General features: G+C 38.6%; 1 pseudogene; it reads right to left on the bottom strand.

Moving 5' to 3' along the window:
* Positions 1-4,429: 4,429 nt before the first annotated feature.
* On the bottom strand, positions 4,430-5,848 carry LOC114213681 (keratin, type II cytoskeletal 8 pseudogene; annotated as a pseudogene).
* Positions 5,849-16,015: the final 10,167 nt, after the last annotated feature.

Raw genomic sequence — 16,015 nt, 5'->3', positions numbered from 1 at the left:
AATCTGGATCTCCCATGCTGAGTGCTAGTACATAAATGCAGCCTGACTTCATCACTTCTTTTTTTTTTTAAGATTTATTTATTTGAGAGAGAGAGACAGAGAGTGCAGAGGAGGAGAAGAAGGAGAGGGAGAGAATCTCAAGCAGAATGCAGATCCCGAAGAGGGGCTCGATCCTAGAACCCCAAGATCATGACCTGAGCCGAAACCAAGAGTTGGATGCTTAACTGACTGAGTCACCCAGCTGCTCTGCTGGCTTCACCACTTTTAATTTTCTTTTCCTTTCTCTTCATCCCCAGCCCCAAACTTAGAGCCTATAAACATGTAAAGAACACATGCTAAGTAAAGGGTTATCACCTGGTTGATATGAGACTTTGGTGATTAAATTTTGAAGAGAGGGATGGAAAAATTATTAAAAATGCAGTGTATTTTAATGGAATCTTAGAATATACTTTGGCAAGAAAATGGAGAATGTCTATTTTAAACTTTTCATTGAATATTGAGGAAATTGAGAACAGAAAACCTTTGTTCTTGCTGGAAATTAATTTTAGGAATATATTGCAAAGAATTAAAAAAATTAAGCAGTGATTTTTAAAAGCAATCACAAATAAACATAATTATGAAAAATACATTTTTCTGAGGTTACATATATTTTGGGACAAAATGAGATCACAATCTACTATCTGAAATGTATTAAGACTTTATTATATGCCAGAGAAAGGGCGAGTACTTTCCATGAAGTGTTATTTTAGAGTAAGTTGGTTGGCAATAAATTCTTTTAGTTTTCCTTTCTCTGAGAATGTCTTGATTTCCATTTCACTCCTGTAACACATGAAGTATCATTTTAATCCTTACAACAGCCCAGCCTGGTGAATACTGTTATTATCCCTTCCTTTAAAATGCAGAAACTGAAGCTTAGAAGATCTGCTAAGTCCTCAGTGTTCCCAGATCATAACTCACAGAGCAGGTGTATAAATCCTCCTCTGACCCACAATTCCAGGACTGTGAGCACTATATTAAGTATATTAATTTTGTTTGTTTTAACCATATTTGTCTCAATTCCAGTCTCAATTAAATTCATTCTTGATGATTCTCAACGGACCCAGGAAAGTCTGTATATGCCTATTGGAGGTATTGATCTTGATCCTGTGGCCTGGCTCCAGATCTCTCAGGTAATATTGTTTACCCAAGCAAGTGCTACTGTCAGAAGTTTTAAGCACATCTTCGGTGCCCACCATGGTATACTCACCAACGCAGACACATCAGCGCCCACAGTTGGGGTATTCCCCATACAGATGCATCAGTGTCCACCATGGTGTATTCACTAACACAGAGGTATCAGTGACTACTGGTGGGTATTCAACAACACAGATACATTAGTGCCCACCATGAGGTGTTCACCAACACAGACATCTGCCAGAGCACTGCTAATCCTGCCAACACCCGTTGTCCAGAGGCCATATCTTTCCTGAGGGGGCTGACGCCCAGGGCCTCTTCACATCAGAGTTGTGAGAAGGTTGCCTCCAGGCTTCGCCAGGCAGGCTTCATGGAAAGAAGGTAATGTCCTCACTGCTGCCTCAATGTAAAAACTTGGTATATCGCAGTTGGCTGAGGGAGCTGCCATTAAGGACTCAGGCCTCCCTGGACCCGCTCCAGGGATGTATATGTACATTCCAAGTCCAGGCACCCCCTTATCGGGAGGCCTCTTTATTTGAGGGGATAATCTTACCTTTTTATAGATTTTATTTATTTACTTATTTATCTATTTATTTATTGAGCACGGATGGGGGGAGGGGCAAGAGGGGAAAGGGAGAGAGAGAGAATCTCCAGCAGACTGCGCTGAGTGTGGAGCCGATGTGGGGCCCAATCCCACGACCCTGAGATCATGACCTGAGCCAAAATCAGCAGCTGGATGCCTAACTAACTGAGCCACCCAGCGGTCCCTGGCAGGGGGGGTGATCTTATCGGGGATCTTTATTGGGGAGCTCCTACTGGGAGACTCGGCTGAGGCCCCACTAATGCAGTCCTTCCTCCTGGGTCCCCCCACCCATAAACAGCAGGGAGTTGGGGGGCTTCCTGACAGTGAGATGATCCTCATCTACACTACCTGCAAACTGCTCCCACCAGGTGCTCTTCCACCGAGAGCAATGGAACACTGAGGGTCAGCACGCTTCTCTGGGCCTCTTGTCTGCATTCTCTGCAGTAAGTGAATAGGGCTCGACTGTTGCTTTCTGTGTAACGTGTGTTCATTGACACGTGATGGCTCCTGCAGGTCCTCCCACCGATGCCCACTGCTGTTGCCCCTTGCCTTAGGAGTTACCACCTATTGTCCTCGAAACTTTTGTTGTGAAGGTTATGAGAGCTTTATCTTCTTAATATCTTACGGTAGTTCAGGGAAAAGCACCTTCTGTTTTACTGACTGTTTTATTGGTCACCTTTCTACCCGTAGGATTCAAAGTTGCAGCAGAGGTCAATCTATTTGGCAGGTGAAGTTGTGTGTTTTGAACCACTGCTTTGCTCCTGGACTTTTTTTTTCTTGAATTTATATATGCTTTACTATTTCCTTCCATTTGGAAAAGTTTTGGCCAAGAGTTTTCATGGGAAAGGTATACCCGGGATCCTCTGCTTCATCTGGATTCACCAATGTTCCTGTTAGGTTCAGACATGTTTAAATCCAAGGGGAAATCCACTTGGTGAAATCCTGGATCCCTACTACATTAATTAATCAAAAATATTGTGTTCTTATGTAACATTGTCATAAAGCTCTTTCATATCATTTTCTCGTTTCAGCTTTAAAAGAACTCTGAAAGGAGAGTAGGAAAATATTATTTCCTATGTTGTAGATAATGGGATCAAGCTCATTGCTGTTCAGCCCTTGCTTATGGGCCATGGATTTGAATTCAGTGTTGTCAAATAAAATTCATTTTTATTTCAACTAAACTGTTACCATACTCTCTTCAACATACGTAGTTCCCCAAACTGAAATGAGCAGCAGAGTTGATTTTTTTTTTTTAAATAATAGGTTTGAAAAGCGTGAGTTAGCAGGGAAAATAGTGTAAAGTAGCAGATCTGGTTTATTGGTCGAGGCCTTGTGCAGAATACTAGGGAGAGTTACACAGCAAGTATTAGGTATGATTTCATTTTCAACTGGAAAAATAAATCCTGAAAGAAAAGATTAAGTGAATGCAAACTATAGGAACATACCAATTGCACCCATGTTAACAATCATTGACTGACTAGCAACTTGAGGCACTGGGTGATATGTGACAAGGGCAGCTAATCAAGCATTAGGATCAAAAGGAATAATTTTCATTTTTGTGTCTTTTTCAAGTCGTGTGGCATGAAGTCTAAATTATTAGATATTATGGGCACCCTAGGACCTCTCTTCCAAGCTAAATTTTAGCAAGTCCCTCTGATATTTCTTGATTAACCTAGAATCCCAATATATTATTCTCAGGAAAACACATCAAATTAAGTCAGTAGTTCATTACTTATGAATATAGTAAAAACACAAAGGGGATATTGTGAAATGAAATCACATAAAATTAGCCTTAACATTAAAATGTTTGCATTTTACCTTGCAAACATCTTTTAAAAATGCATCCAGTGAAACATACTATCAAAAATGGTGAGCCACTTGGGGGGGGGGTCCTAATTTTATACCTTTAAGGGTAGATGTTTTATAATGTTCCCTTAATAAAGCACATATTTTAAACATTAATTATTCTTCCTTAAATGATATTTTAGACCACTGAAGGCTATAAAAAATTGCTAGCAATATCAAATCATAAATTAGAAAAGATATTTTTTACATCTGCTTGTTTTTTTCCCCTTATTCCTCTTATACAAAGCTACACATATATGATCCATCTAAACAAAAAACACAAGTTTGAAGAGGAAGAAACATCTGTTGTTGTTCTGCTATTCTGGTGACTGTGTTAAATAGATTTAATTAAGTAAACTATCTCTAGTCTTTAGACAGCCAATTTATTAAATAATTCTAAGTAACAACAAGTTGAGTAACATAAACTTTATGTACACCACTATCCCCATCATGACATCCCTCATGTATTTTCTCCAGCTTTGGTATACTGCAGACCTGAGGAATAAAACATTGGTCATTAACCTTTTTATGTCCGATTTAATAGAGATTATTAGAGTCATTAATTTATTATTTTATTTATTAGTTCAGATTTTAATATCTTCTTTTTTGGGGGGGTGATTGGCAGAGCCGGCTGAGGCTTTATTTGGGAAAAGACACTTGAACAGGATTTTAGTTCGGGGCATGGACAAGAGGGGGTACCCAGGGCAGTAGACTCCCCTCAAGGGTAGGCTGAGGACTGGGGCTGAGTCTTAGGTGGCTCTCCTTTTCCCCCAAAGGCTCTCTGGCAGCCACAAGAGTGGGGAAGCTGGGAGGCACCACCGTGGTTGTTCACTTGGACAGGACATCAGAAGACTCGGACACCAGCTTCCCATCATGGGTCTCTATCTTCCTCACGGCCACAGCCTTGGAGGAACCACCACCGATGAAGGAACCAGCAGGGCTGAAACTAGACTGGAAGGAGCTCAGGCCATAGTTGAGGCCAGGGCTTGTGAGGCCCCCATAGGCCGAGCTCAGGCCACCTGAGTCGCCACTGGCGGTCTTAGTATAGATACTCATGTTCTGCATCTCAGACTCCAGCCGGCTCTCCTCGCCCTCCAGCAGCTTGCGGTAGGTGGCGATCTCGATGTCCAGGGCCAGCTTGACGTTCATGAGCTCCTGGTACTCTCGCAGCTGCCGGGCCATGTCCTGCTTGGCTCGCTGCAGGGCGGCCTCCAGCTCGGCCACCTTGGCATTGGCATCCTTAATGGCCAGCTCCCCATGCTGCTCAACATCAACAATCGCTGCCTCCAGGGCAGCCCTCTGGTTTTTGAGGGTCTCGATCTCAGCCTGGAGTCGGCTGATGCTCCGGTTCATCTCAGAAATCTCCATCTTCATGCGCCGGTCATCTTCGTGCTTCCCAGCCGGTGTCTGTAGCTCCTCGTACTTGATCTGGTACATGGTCTCGGCCTCAGCCCGGCTGCGGTTGGCGGTGTCCTCGTACTGGGCCTTGACCTCGGCGATGATGCTGTCCAGGTCCAGGAAGCGGCTGTTGTCCATGGACAGCACCACGGACGTGTCCGAGATCTGGGACTGCAGCTCACCGATCTCCTCTTCATACAGCTGCCTTAAGAAGCTGATCTCGTCGGTCAGCCCTTCCAGGCGGGACTCCAGCTCTACCTTGTTCATGGAAGCTTCATCCACATCCTTCTTGATGAGGACAAATTCACTCTCCATGTCTGCAGACTCTTTGATCTCCTCCTCATATTTATTCTTGAAGACCTCCACCAGCCCCTGCATGTTGCCAAGCTCCACCTCCAGCTTCAGCTTCTCCTGGCCCAGGGTGTCCACCTGCCCCCAGAGGTTGCTGATGTAGCTCTCGAACATGTCGTCTATGTTGCTCTGAGCGGTTTTTTGCCGCTGTAGGAGGCTCCACTTGGTCTCCAGAATTTTGTTCTGCTGCTCCAGGTGCCTCACCTTGTCTATGAAGGAGGCAAATTTGTTGTTGAGGGTCTTGATCTGCTCCTTCTCTTGGGTGCACACAGCTTGGATGTTGGGGTCCATCTCCAGCTTAAGGGGGCTCAGCAGGCTCTGGTTCACTGAGACAACCGTGATGACCCCCACACCCCTGGCCCTGCCGCCGTAGCCCCCGACCACACTCATGCTGCTGCCACCCACCCGGAAGAAGGCGGAGGAGCTGATGCGGGAGCCAGACCCGCTCGTGTAGGAGCGGCTGCTGAAAAGCCGGGGGCCGGAAGCGGACATTTTGTAGGACTCTGGGTCACCCTGATGGACACGGTGGAGGCGAGTAGGCTGTACCTGAGAGCTTCCAGAAGGAGCTGAGAGGCTGCTTCTAGGTGAGAACCAGATTTTAATATCTTCTACAGTTAAAACTGAGTTCTAGGTGCCGACCATTGAATGATAAATAAGAAGTTAGCTTTGTCTTCACCATGCTCAAAACCAGAAGGAGAAGAAAGAGGAGGAAATCTGATTTTTCTTGTGTGCTAGCAGTTGAGATAAATGTGCTCAAAGTGTTCTTTGGCATCTAATGTAGTCTGGCTAATGGGTCAGAAAAGATTTACAAAGGTAGTGATACTTTAGACACATCTTTTTATTTTGTTTTGTTTTTTGCAGATGTTACTTTAGTCTCAGGTACATAACTTAGTGATTTAACAAGTTTGTACATTATGCTATGTTTACCACAAGTATAATTACCATTTGTCCCATTACATTGCTATTACAATATCATTGACTGTATTCCTTATGCTCTGCTCTTTATTCCTGTGACTTACTCATTCCGCAATTGGGGGCCTGTATCTCCTTTTCCCTGTCACCCATTTTCCCCCAAATCCCCACCTCTCTCCTCTGGCAACCATCAATTTGATCTCTGTATTTATAGTTCTGATTCTGCCTATTTTTTTTTTTTTAGATTTCATTTTATGAGTGGAATCATATGGTATTTGTCTTTCTCAGTCTGACTTATTTCACTTAGCACAATACCCTCTAGGTCCACCCATGTTGTCTCAAATGTCATGATTTCATCCTTTTTATGGCTCCATTGTGTATATATACCACATTTTCCTTCTGAATTCATGTATTAATGGCCACTTAAGTTACTTCATGTCTTGGCTATTGCAAATAATGCTGCAATAAACATAAGAATGGATTTATCTTTTCCAGTTACTGTTTTCATTTTCCCTAGGTAAATACCCAATGGTGGAATTATTGGATTAAATCATATTTCCATTTTTATTTTTTTTAGGAAATTACCTACTGTTTTCCATAATGGCTGCATCAGTTTGCATTTCCACCAACAGTGCACAAGTGTTCTCCTTTCTCCACATCCTCACCAACACTTGCTCTTTCTTGTGTTTTTTATTTTAGTCTTTGATGCCTGTGAGGTCATATCTCATTGTGGTTTTGATTTGCATTTTCCTAATGATGAGTGATGTTGAGCATCTTTTCATGTATCTTTTGGCCTTCTGTATGTATTCTTTGGAAAAATGTCTATTAGGTCCTCAGCTCATTTTTTATCCAGGTTTTTTTGGGGGGTATTGAGTTTTATGCGTTCTTTATATATTTCGGATATTAACCCTTTATCTGATATATCATTTGCAAATATCTTCTTCCATTCAGTAGGTTGTCTTTTTGTTTGTTTGTTGTTGTTGTTGTTTTGATGGTTTTCTTTGCTTTGCAAACACTTTTCATTTTGATGTAGTCCCAGTAGTTTATTTTCGCTTTTGTTTCCCTTGCCTTAGGAGAGGTATTTAGAGGGCTGACATCAGAGAAATTACTGCTTGAGTTCTCTTTTAGGATTTTTATACTTTCAAGTTTCACATTTAGGTCTTTAACCAATTTTGAGTTTATTTTTGTGTATGATATTAGAAAATAGTCTGGTTTCATTCTTTTCATGGTTTTGGCCAGTTTTCCCAGCATCATTTATTGAAAAGACCATCTTTTTCCCATTGTATATTCTTGCCTCCTTTGTCATAGATTAACTGATCATATAAATGTCATAGATTAACTGACCATATTTCTGGGGTCTCTGTCCTGTTCCATTGATCTAGGCATCTATTTTTGTGCCAGTACCATATTGTTTTGATTACCATAGCCTTGTAGTATATCTTAAAATCTGGAATTGTGCGACCTCCAGGCTTCTTCTTTCTCAGGATTGTTTTGGTTATTCAGGGTCTTCTGTGGTTCCATACAAATTTTAGTATTGTTTGTTCTAGTTTTGCAAACAATGGTGTTGGCATTTTGATAGGGATTACATTGAATCTGTAGATTGTTTTGGGTAATATGGACATTTTGACAATATTAATTCTTCCAGTTCACAAGCATGGGATATCTTTCCATTTGTTTGTGCCATCTTCAATTTCTTTTATCAGTGTTTTACAGATTTCAGAGTTCAAATCTTTCACCTCCTTGGTTAAATTTATTCCTAGGTATCACATTCTTTTTGGTGCAATTGTAAATGATATCGCTTTTTAAAAATTTATTTTTCTGTAAATTTGTTGTTAGTGTATAGAAACACTACCGATATCTGGGTATTAATTTTGTATCCTGGCCCTTTACTAAAATTATTACTTCTATTTATTACTTCCAGTAGTGTTTTGGTGGAATCCTTATGATTTGCTAGGTATAGTATCATGCCACCTATGAATAGTGATAGTTTAAATTCTTTATGAATAGAGATATCTCACCATTTCTTTTTCTTGTCTGATTGCTGTGGCTAAGACTTCTAGTACTAAAAGTGGTAAGATTGGACATCCTTGTCTTGTTCCTGACCTTAGAGGGAAAACTCTGTTTTTCACTACTGAGGATGACGTTAGCTGTGATTTTTTCACATATGGCATTTATTATGTTGAGGTATTTTCCCTCGATCCCCATTTTGTTGAGTTTTTATCATGAATATATGTTGAATCTTGTCAAATTCTTTTTCTGCATCTATTGAGATGATCATATGATTTTTATCTTTCATTTTGTTTATGTGGTTTATGATGTTGATTGATTTACAAGTATTGAACCCTCCTTGCATCCCAGGAGTAAATTTTACCTGATCATGTGAATTATCATTTTAATGTATTATTGTAAGTAGTTTGCTAATATTTTTTTGACGAGTTTTGCATCTTTGTTCATCAGGAATATTGGCCTGTTGTTTTCTTTGTGGCATCTTTGTCTGGTTTTGGTGTCATAGTAATGCTGGCTTCATAGAATGTACTTGGAAACTTTATTTCCTCTTCTATTTTTTGGAATAGTTTGAGGAGAATAAGTATTAACTATTCTTCACTTGATCTTAGCCAAAAGGCCGAGAAGCAGTGAGTATTAACTATTCTTTAAATGTCTGGTAGAATTCACTTGAGACCATCTGGTCCTGGACTTTTATTTTTTGGTAGTTTATTTGATTACTGATTCAATTTCATTATTTGTAATCAGCCTATTCAGATTTTTATTTCTTCCTGGCTCATTTTTGGAAGATTGTATGTTTCTTGGAAGTTATTCATTTCTTCTAGGTTGTCCAGTTGGTTGAAATATGATTTTTCATGGTATTTTCTTATAATCCTTTCCATTTCTGTGGTATCAATTGTTACTTCTCCTCTCTCATTTCTGATTTTATTTATTTGTGCCTTTTTTTTCTTGATGAATCTAAGGATTGTAAAGGGTTTTTTTTAAAGATTTTATTTATTTATTTGACAAAGAGAAACACAGCAAGAGAGGGAACACAAGCAGGGGGAGTGGGAGAGGGAAAAGCAAGCTTCCCGCAGAGCAGGGAGCCCAATGTGGGGTTCAATCCTAGGACTCTGGGATCACGGCCTAAGCCAAAGGAAGACATTTAATGACTGAGCCACCCAGGCACCCCTAAGGATTTGTCAATTTTGTTTATCTTTTCAAAGAACCAGCTTTTAGTTTCCTTCTTTCCTTCCTTCCTTCCTTTCTTCCTTCCTCTCTTTTTTTTTAATTTTCTTTTTTGTCTGTATGTCATTTGTTTCTGCTGTGATCTTTATTATTTCCTTTCTTCTACTCATCCTGGGCTTTGTTCTTTTTTCTAGTTCCTTTAAGTGTAAGGTTGGATTGTTTATTTGAGTTTTTTCTTCTTTCTTGAGGGAGACCTGCATTGCTATATACTTCCCTCTTGGAACTGCTTTTGTGTGTCTCAGAGGTTTTAGACCATTTTGTTTTCACTTTTGTCTCCTCTCCATGTATTTTTTGATTTCTTCTTTGATTGTTTCTTTTTTGATTGCCTATTGGTTGTTTTGTATCATATTGTTTAGTCTCCACATTTTTTTTCCCAGTTGTTTTCTTTCTTTTTTTCTTTTTCTTTCTTTCTTTCTTCCTTTCTTTCTTTCTTTCTTTCTTTCTTTCTTTCTTTCTTTCTTTCTTTCTTTCTTTTTCTTTTCTTTTCTTTTTTTCTTGTGATTTATTTGTAGTTTCATCCTTTGTGGTTGGAAAGAATGCATGGTATATTTCTATTTTCTTAAATTTGTTGAAGCTTGTTTTATGGCGTAATCTATTCTGGAGAATGTTCCATGTACACTCAAAAAGAATGTGTATTATGTTGTTTTTGGTGAAATGTACTGTACATATCTGTTATGTCCATCTGGTCAAATGTGTTATTCAAAGACATTATTTCCCTATTGATTTTCTGTCTGGATGATCTACCCACTGATACAAGTGGAGTGTTAAAATCCCCAAGTATTATTGTATTACTATCAATTTCTCAATGTCCATTAATATTTGTTTTATGTATTTAGGTACTACATCATTGGGTGTGAAGATACTGACAACTATTATATCCTCTTGTTGGATTGATACCTTTATTATTATGAAATCCCTTTCATTGTCTCTTATTGCAATTTGTTTTAATGTCTATTTTGTCTGGTATAAGTATTGCTACATCTTGAAACTACAATTCGGGGTGCCTGGGTGGCTCAGATGGTTAAGCGTCTGCCTTTGGCTCAGGTCATGATCCCAGGGTCCTGGGATCGAGCCCTCCATTGCGCTCCCTGCTTGGTGGGGAGCCTGCTTCTCCCTCTCCCCCTACTGTTGTCCCTGCTTGTGCTCTCTCGCTCTCTCTGTCAAATAAATAAATAAAATCCTTAAAAAAATAAAAGAAACTACTCAATTCATGAGTTGGGTGTATGCATTTGTTTTTGTTCAGTCTATGGATACAATAGCAGATTTGAGTAGTCATAAAAGTGACCACATGGCCCACAATGTGAAAACTATTTACTAAGTGTTCCTTTAAACACAGAGCATAATTATTTTAGACTTTGCAGACCAAGTGGTTGCTTATTTCTTGCCATTGTAGTGAGAAAGAAACTATAGGCCATACCTAAAATAAAGGATGTGGCTGTGTTCTAATAACACTTTTCTTCAGCAAATAGTCTATGAAAACAGTAGTTTGTCAATTGTTTCCTGGAGAAAGTGACTGTGGCTATATTTATGAAAAACTCTTTCACCTATGTTATTTTTTTTAATTTTTAGTATCAAATGATAGAATTTGAATAGAGAAATTAGGTGATGAATATGTAAATTGTTTAATCATATCTCTGTTCATACTTTGTCATTGTGTGACCCAAAATTTACTCACCTCAATCTTTTATTTAATTTCTATAAGTTTAAACACTCAGAGAGTCAGCAAAAGTCTTATATACAGTGAGCACATGTTTATCCTTCAATGACATTTGCTACTTTTTCTCTCTTGCCCTCAAATGTTATAACACTATTTCTGTGTACACAGGATGTGTATTCTAAGAAGAAGTATGTTCTTCTGAATAACCGTATAAAACTCGAAGGAATAGAAAAAAAACTACATTTCCATGAGCCCTTCATCCAACTTCTCCCCAGTGGTGACATCTTGTATAATGTAGTAGAATATCAAAACCAAGAAATTAACAATACTGGTGCAATACTGTTACCAGGAAATTGACAATTCTAGTGCAATACTGTTAATGAGATTCCAGTCCTTGTTCACTTTTAGCAGATTTTATATGCAAACATGTCTGCACAGGTGTGTAGTTCTGTGCATTTGATATCATGTATAAATTTATGTAAACACCACAAAAATCAAATCACAGAACTGTCCCATCACCACAGTGGAATTCCCTCATGTTACCCCTTTACAATTGCTTCAACCCCTGTGTATGTACCCTGGCAAGCAATACTATCTTCTTCATCTCTGTAGTTTTGTCACTTTTCAAAAATGTCATATGAATGGAATCATACTATATGGAACTTTCTGAGATTGGCGTTTTTTCATTAACAATAATGCCCATTCCAGTTATTGCGTGAATTATTTTCTCTATTCTATGACTAAGTATTGTCTTATTCTATGAATGCTTCTTTGAAATTTTATCCCTTTGCTTGTTGACAGATATTTGTATTGCATCCAGTTTGGGAAGATTATAGCAAAAGATGCTATAAACATTTGTGTACTGGTGTTTCTGTGAACATAAGTTTTCATTTCTCCAGGATAAATACCAAAGGGCATGATTGCTGGTCATAAAGTAAGTGCATGTTTAGTTTTAGTTTTTTGTTTTTTTTTTTTAAGAAACCTCCCAAACTATTTTCCCAACTAATGTCACTTTTAGAGATGCTTGGGTGGCTCAGTCGGTTCAGCATCTGCCTTCAGCTCAGGTCATGATCCCACTGGGATCCAGTCCTGCATTGGGCTCCTTGCTCAGCGGGGAGCCTGCTTCTCCCTCTGCCTGCTGCTCCCCCTGCTTGTGCACTCTCTCTCTCTCTTTCTTTCTCTCTCTCCTACCCCACCAGACAAATAAATAAATAAATCTTAAAAAAATTAAAAAAATAAAAATAAAAAACATAATGTCACTTTTAATTCCTACCAGCAATGTCCAAGAGATTCAGTTTCTCCACATGCTTGCCAACACTTACCTTATTTTTATTATTTTTTAGGTTTTATTTTTAATTTCTAATTTAATTTTATTTTTTACTTATCATTATTTTTAAAAAATCATTTGAAACTAGTGATATCTCATTGTGATTTTAATGTGGCTTCTTCTAATAGCAACAAACTCTTTTGCCATCTGTATATCTTCTTAAGTGAAGTGTCCATTCATATATGTTCTTCATTTTCTGATTGAGTAATTTTAATTGTTTTAACTGTTGAATATTGAAGTTCTTTATGAAGTTTAAGATTTGTTTTTTATCAGATAAGTGGTTTGAGCACATTTTCTTCCAGTCTTTTTATCCAATTAACAGTATACTTTTCTTAGGCAAAAAAAAAAAAAAAAATTTGAGTTTTGATAAGTGTAATTTTGAGAAAATCTATTCAATTTTTCTTTTAATGATTGTGCTCTTGGTGTCATATCTAAGAATTTTTCACCTTCTCTTAGGTGCTTAAATGTTTTTTCTATGTTATTTCTAAAAGTTTTATAGAGTTTTTAATTTAAAATCATGATCCATGTTGAGTTACTTTTTCTATATTATTTTATTTTATTGTACTTATTTGTTTTATTTTATATTTTATTTTATTATTTTATTTTATTTTATCTTATTTTATTTTATTTTTTGCCTATGAATGTTCAATTGTTCCAGCACCACTTATTCAAAAGAGCATCCTTTCTCTATTGAATGGCACTTGTATCTATGACAAAAATCAGTGGGGTATATTTGTGTAGTTCTATTTTGGGGGTCTTTTTCATGATCTATGTGTCTATCCATTCACTAATAACATACAATGTTGAATACTGTAGCTATGGTTAAGTCTTAATACCAGGTGGAATGATTCCTACCAATTTATTCTTCTTTTTCAAAATTGCTTAGTTATTTAATTCCTTTGCTTGTCCTCATCATTTGGAGAAAGCTTGTCTATCTGGGGAGGGGGAAAAAAAAAGCTTGCAAGGATTTTGAAAATCATTATGTTGATCTATTGATCAATTTTGGGAGAATTAGTCATACTACCATGTTCATCTTTCAATCCATGACCCTGTAATTCATTTATAAAAGTCATATAATTTCTTCCATCTGTGTTTCATAGTATACAAGCCTTGTACATGTTTAGTTAGGTTTATACATAAGTATTTCATTTTTGGAGTTATTGTAAATGGCATTGTATTTTTAATTTCACTTTTCCCACATTCGTTGCTAATTTAGATAAATAAGAATGATTTTGTATTGATTTATATGTTGATCTGCAGCCTTGTTGAATTCACTTATTACTTCTAACTTCTCTTTCATTTTCTGGAAGTCAAGGACAGTTTTGTTTCTTCCTTTCCAATCTATATAAAATTTATTTCCTTTTCTTGTCCCATAATGTTGACTTTACTTCGGGTACTACATCAAATAAGAATGGTAGAAGCAGGGCGCCTGGGTGGCTCAGTCATTAAGCGTCTGCCTGCGGCTCAGATCATGATCCCGGGGTCCTGGGATCGAATCCCGCATTGGGCTCCCCGCTCTGCGGGAACCCTGCTTCTCCCTCTCCCACTCCCCCTGCTTGTGTTCCTTCTCTCGCTGTGTCTCTCTCTGTCAAATAAATAAATAAAAATCTTAAAAAAAAGGGGGGGGCCCTGGGTGGCTCAGTTGGTTAGGCGAATGCCTTCAGCTCAGGTCATGATCCTGGAGTCCCAGGATCGAGTCCCACATCAGGCTCCCTGCTCAGTGAGGAGCCTGCCTCTCCCTCTAACCCTCGCCCCTCTCATGTACTCTCTGTTGCTCTCCATTGAAGTTTTACTAGCTTTCCAAATAATATTCTTTATAAGAAAACATCTATTCCAGAAACATGTTTTTTTTTTTTAATTATCTTGAAAATTTATTCTCCTCTAGGTTGAAATAGTTCTGTGATGTTTCCACAAATTTTGTAACTCTATTACTGCTATATTGCTGTATAACAAATTGCCACTAATGGCAGCTTAAATACTCACTTATTCAGTATCACACAGTTTTGGTCTGATGTCTGGTATGGAGAGGCTAGGTTCTCTGCTCAAGATCAGATGAGCTGAATCCACAATGCTGTGTGGGCCATGGTCTCTCATGGAACTTGGGGTCTTCTCCCAATCTTTTCTTGTCAGAATTTAGTTTCTTGCACTTAGAAGGTGGAGGTCCCTGTTTTCATGCTGCCTGTTGACCAAGGTTGCTCTCAGCTCCTAGAATTCACCTCAGATCCTAGACACATGACCCTCTATTTACATGGCAGCTGATTAGGGGCCCTTACTGTATCTGTAAAATCCCTTTACCTGTGCCATATTCTCTTTGCTAGAAACAAGTCACAGGTTCTGTCTGCATTCAAGAGGAGGGGATTATACTGGAGTGTCATTCACTGGGAGTCTCCTCAGGGTAGGTCTGTCATAATAATCTTGAGACTTTATAAGATTACAAGACTGCTATCCTTCTATTTATGTGTGTCTTGAATTTTACTATAAGAAGTAAGGAGAAGCCTTCTCACAATTTGCTCAGAAATCTCCCAAGTTCAATATTCAGTTTCATCACTCATAAGTTCTGCTTTCCACAAAACACTAGATCACAGTTCAGCCAAGGTCTTTGCCACTTTATAAAAGGATCACCCTTCCTCCATTGTCCAATAACATGTTCCAAATTTCTGTCTCAGACCTCACCAGAAAGCACCTTTAATGTTCATATGTTTACCAATATTCTATTTAAGATTACTTATTTAGTCCAAAAAAAAAAAAAAAAGATGGAGGCTTTCTCTCTAGTTCTCCTTTTTGCTTTGTGAGCTCTCACCAGCATTGCCTTAATGTCCTTATTTTCACCAGCAAAACTTCAAGGCAGTCTAGACTTCTAGCCACACCTCAAAACTCCTCCAGCCCCTACCCATTACCCCCTTCCAAAGTGTCTTCCACATTTTTAAGTATATATTAAGGTCGTATCAGGAGAAACTATCGCCTAGGGATTGACCATATGAATTTGTGGGAACACAATTCAGCCTGAAGCAGTCATATTTAAAACCGTTAAAATATTTAAAAACTGAAAATTGAGAAGATCAATTGGTCTCAACCCTGATGTTTGTAAGTAAATGGCAGGTTTTATTTTTTTTAAGATTTTATATATTTATTAGAGAAAGAATGAGATAGATCACAGAGGGAGAGGAAGAGGGAGAAGCAGACTCTCCGCTGAGCAGGGAGCCCAATGCGGGGCTTGATCCCAGGACCCCAAGATCATGACCTGAGCCGAAGGCAGACATTTAACTGACTTAGCCACGCAGGTGCCCCAGTGGCAGTGGTTTTAAACCTTCATCAGTCCGTCTTGATAACAGGTGTGTTAATATTCCTATAAGCAAGCATACAATTTTAGATGATTTTAAATAAATATCAAATAATACAGATGTGAGCATACTAGATACAGAGCGTGTTTATAGAAAGTTGATCAGGGCACCTGGGTGGCTCAGTGGGTTAAGCGACTGCCTTCGGCTCAGGTCATGATCCTGGAGTCCCGGGATCGAGTCCCACATCAGGCTCCCCG

The sequence above is a fragment of the Eumetopias jubatus genome, unplaced genomic scaffold (assembly GCF_037043125.1).
Source record: "Eumetopias jubatus isolate StellerSeaLion01/CBP00866 unplaced genomic scaffold, mEumJub1_p1.0 scaffold_14, whole genome shotgun sequence".
NCBI classification, from domain to species: domain Eukaryota; kingdom Metazoa; phylum Chordata; class Mammalia; order Carnivora; family Otariidae; genus Eumetopias; species Eumetopias jubatus.
Note: the sequence above shows the minus strand (reverse complement) of the source record. Positions and strands in the feature narration are given on the sequence as shown.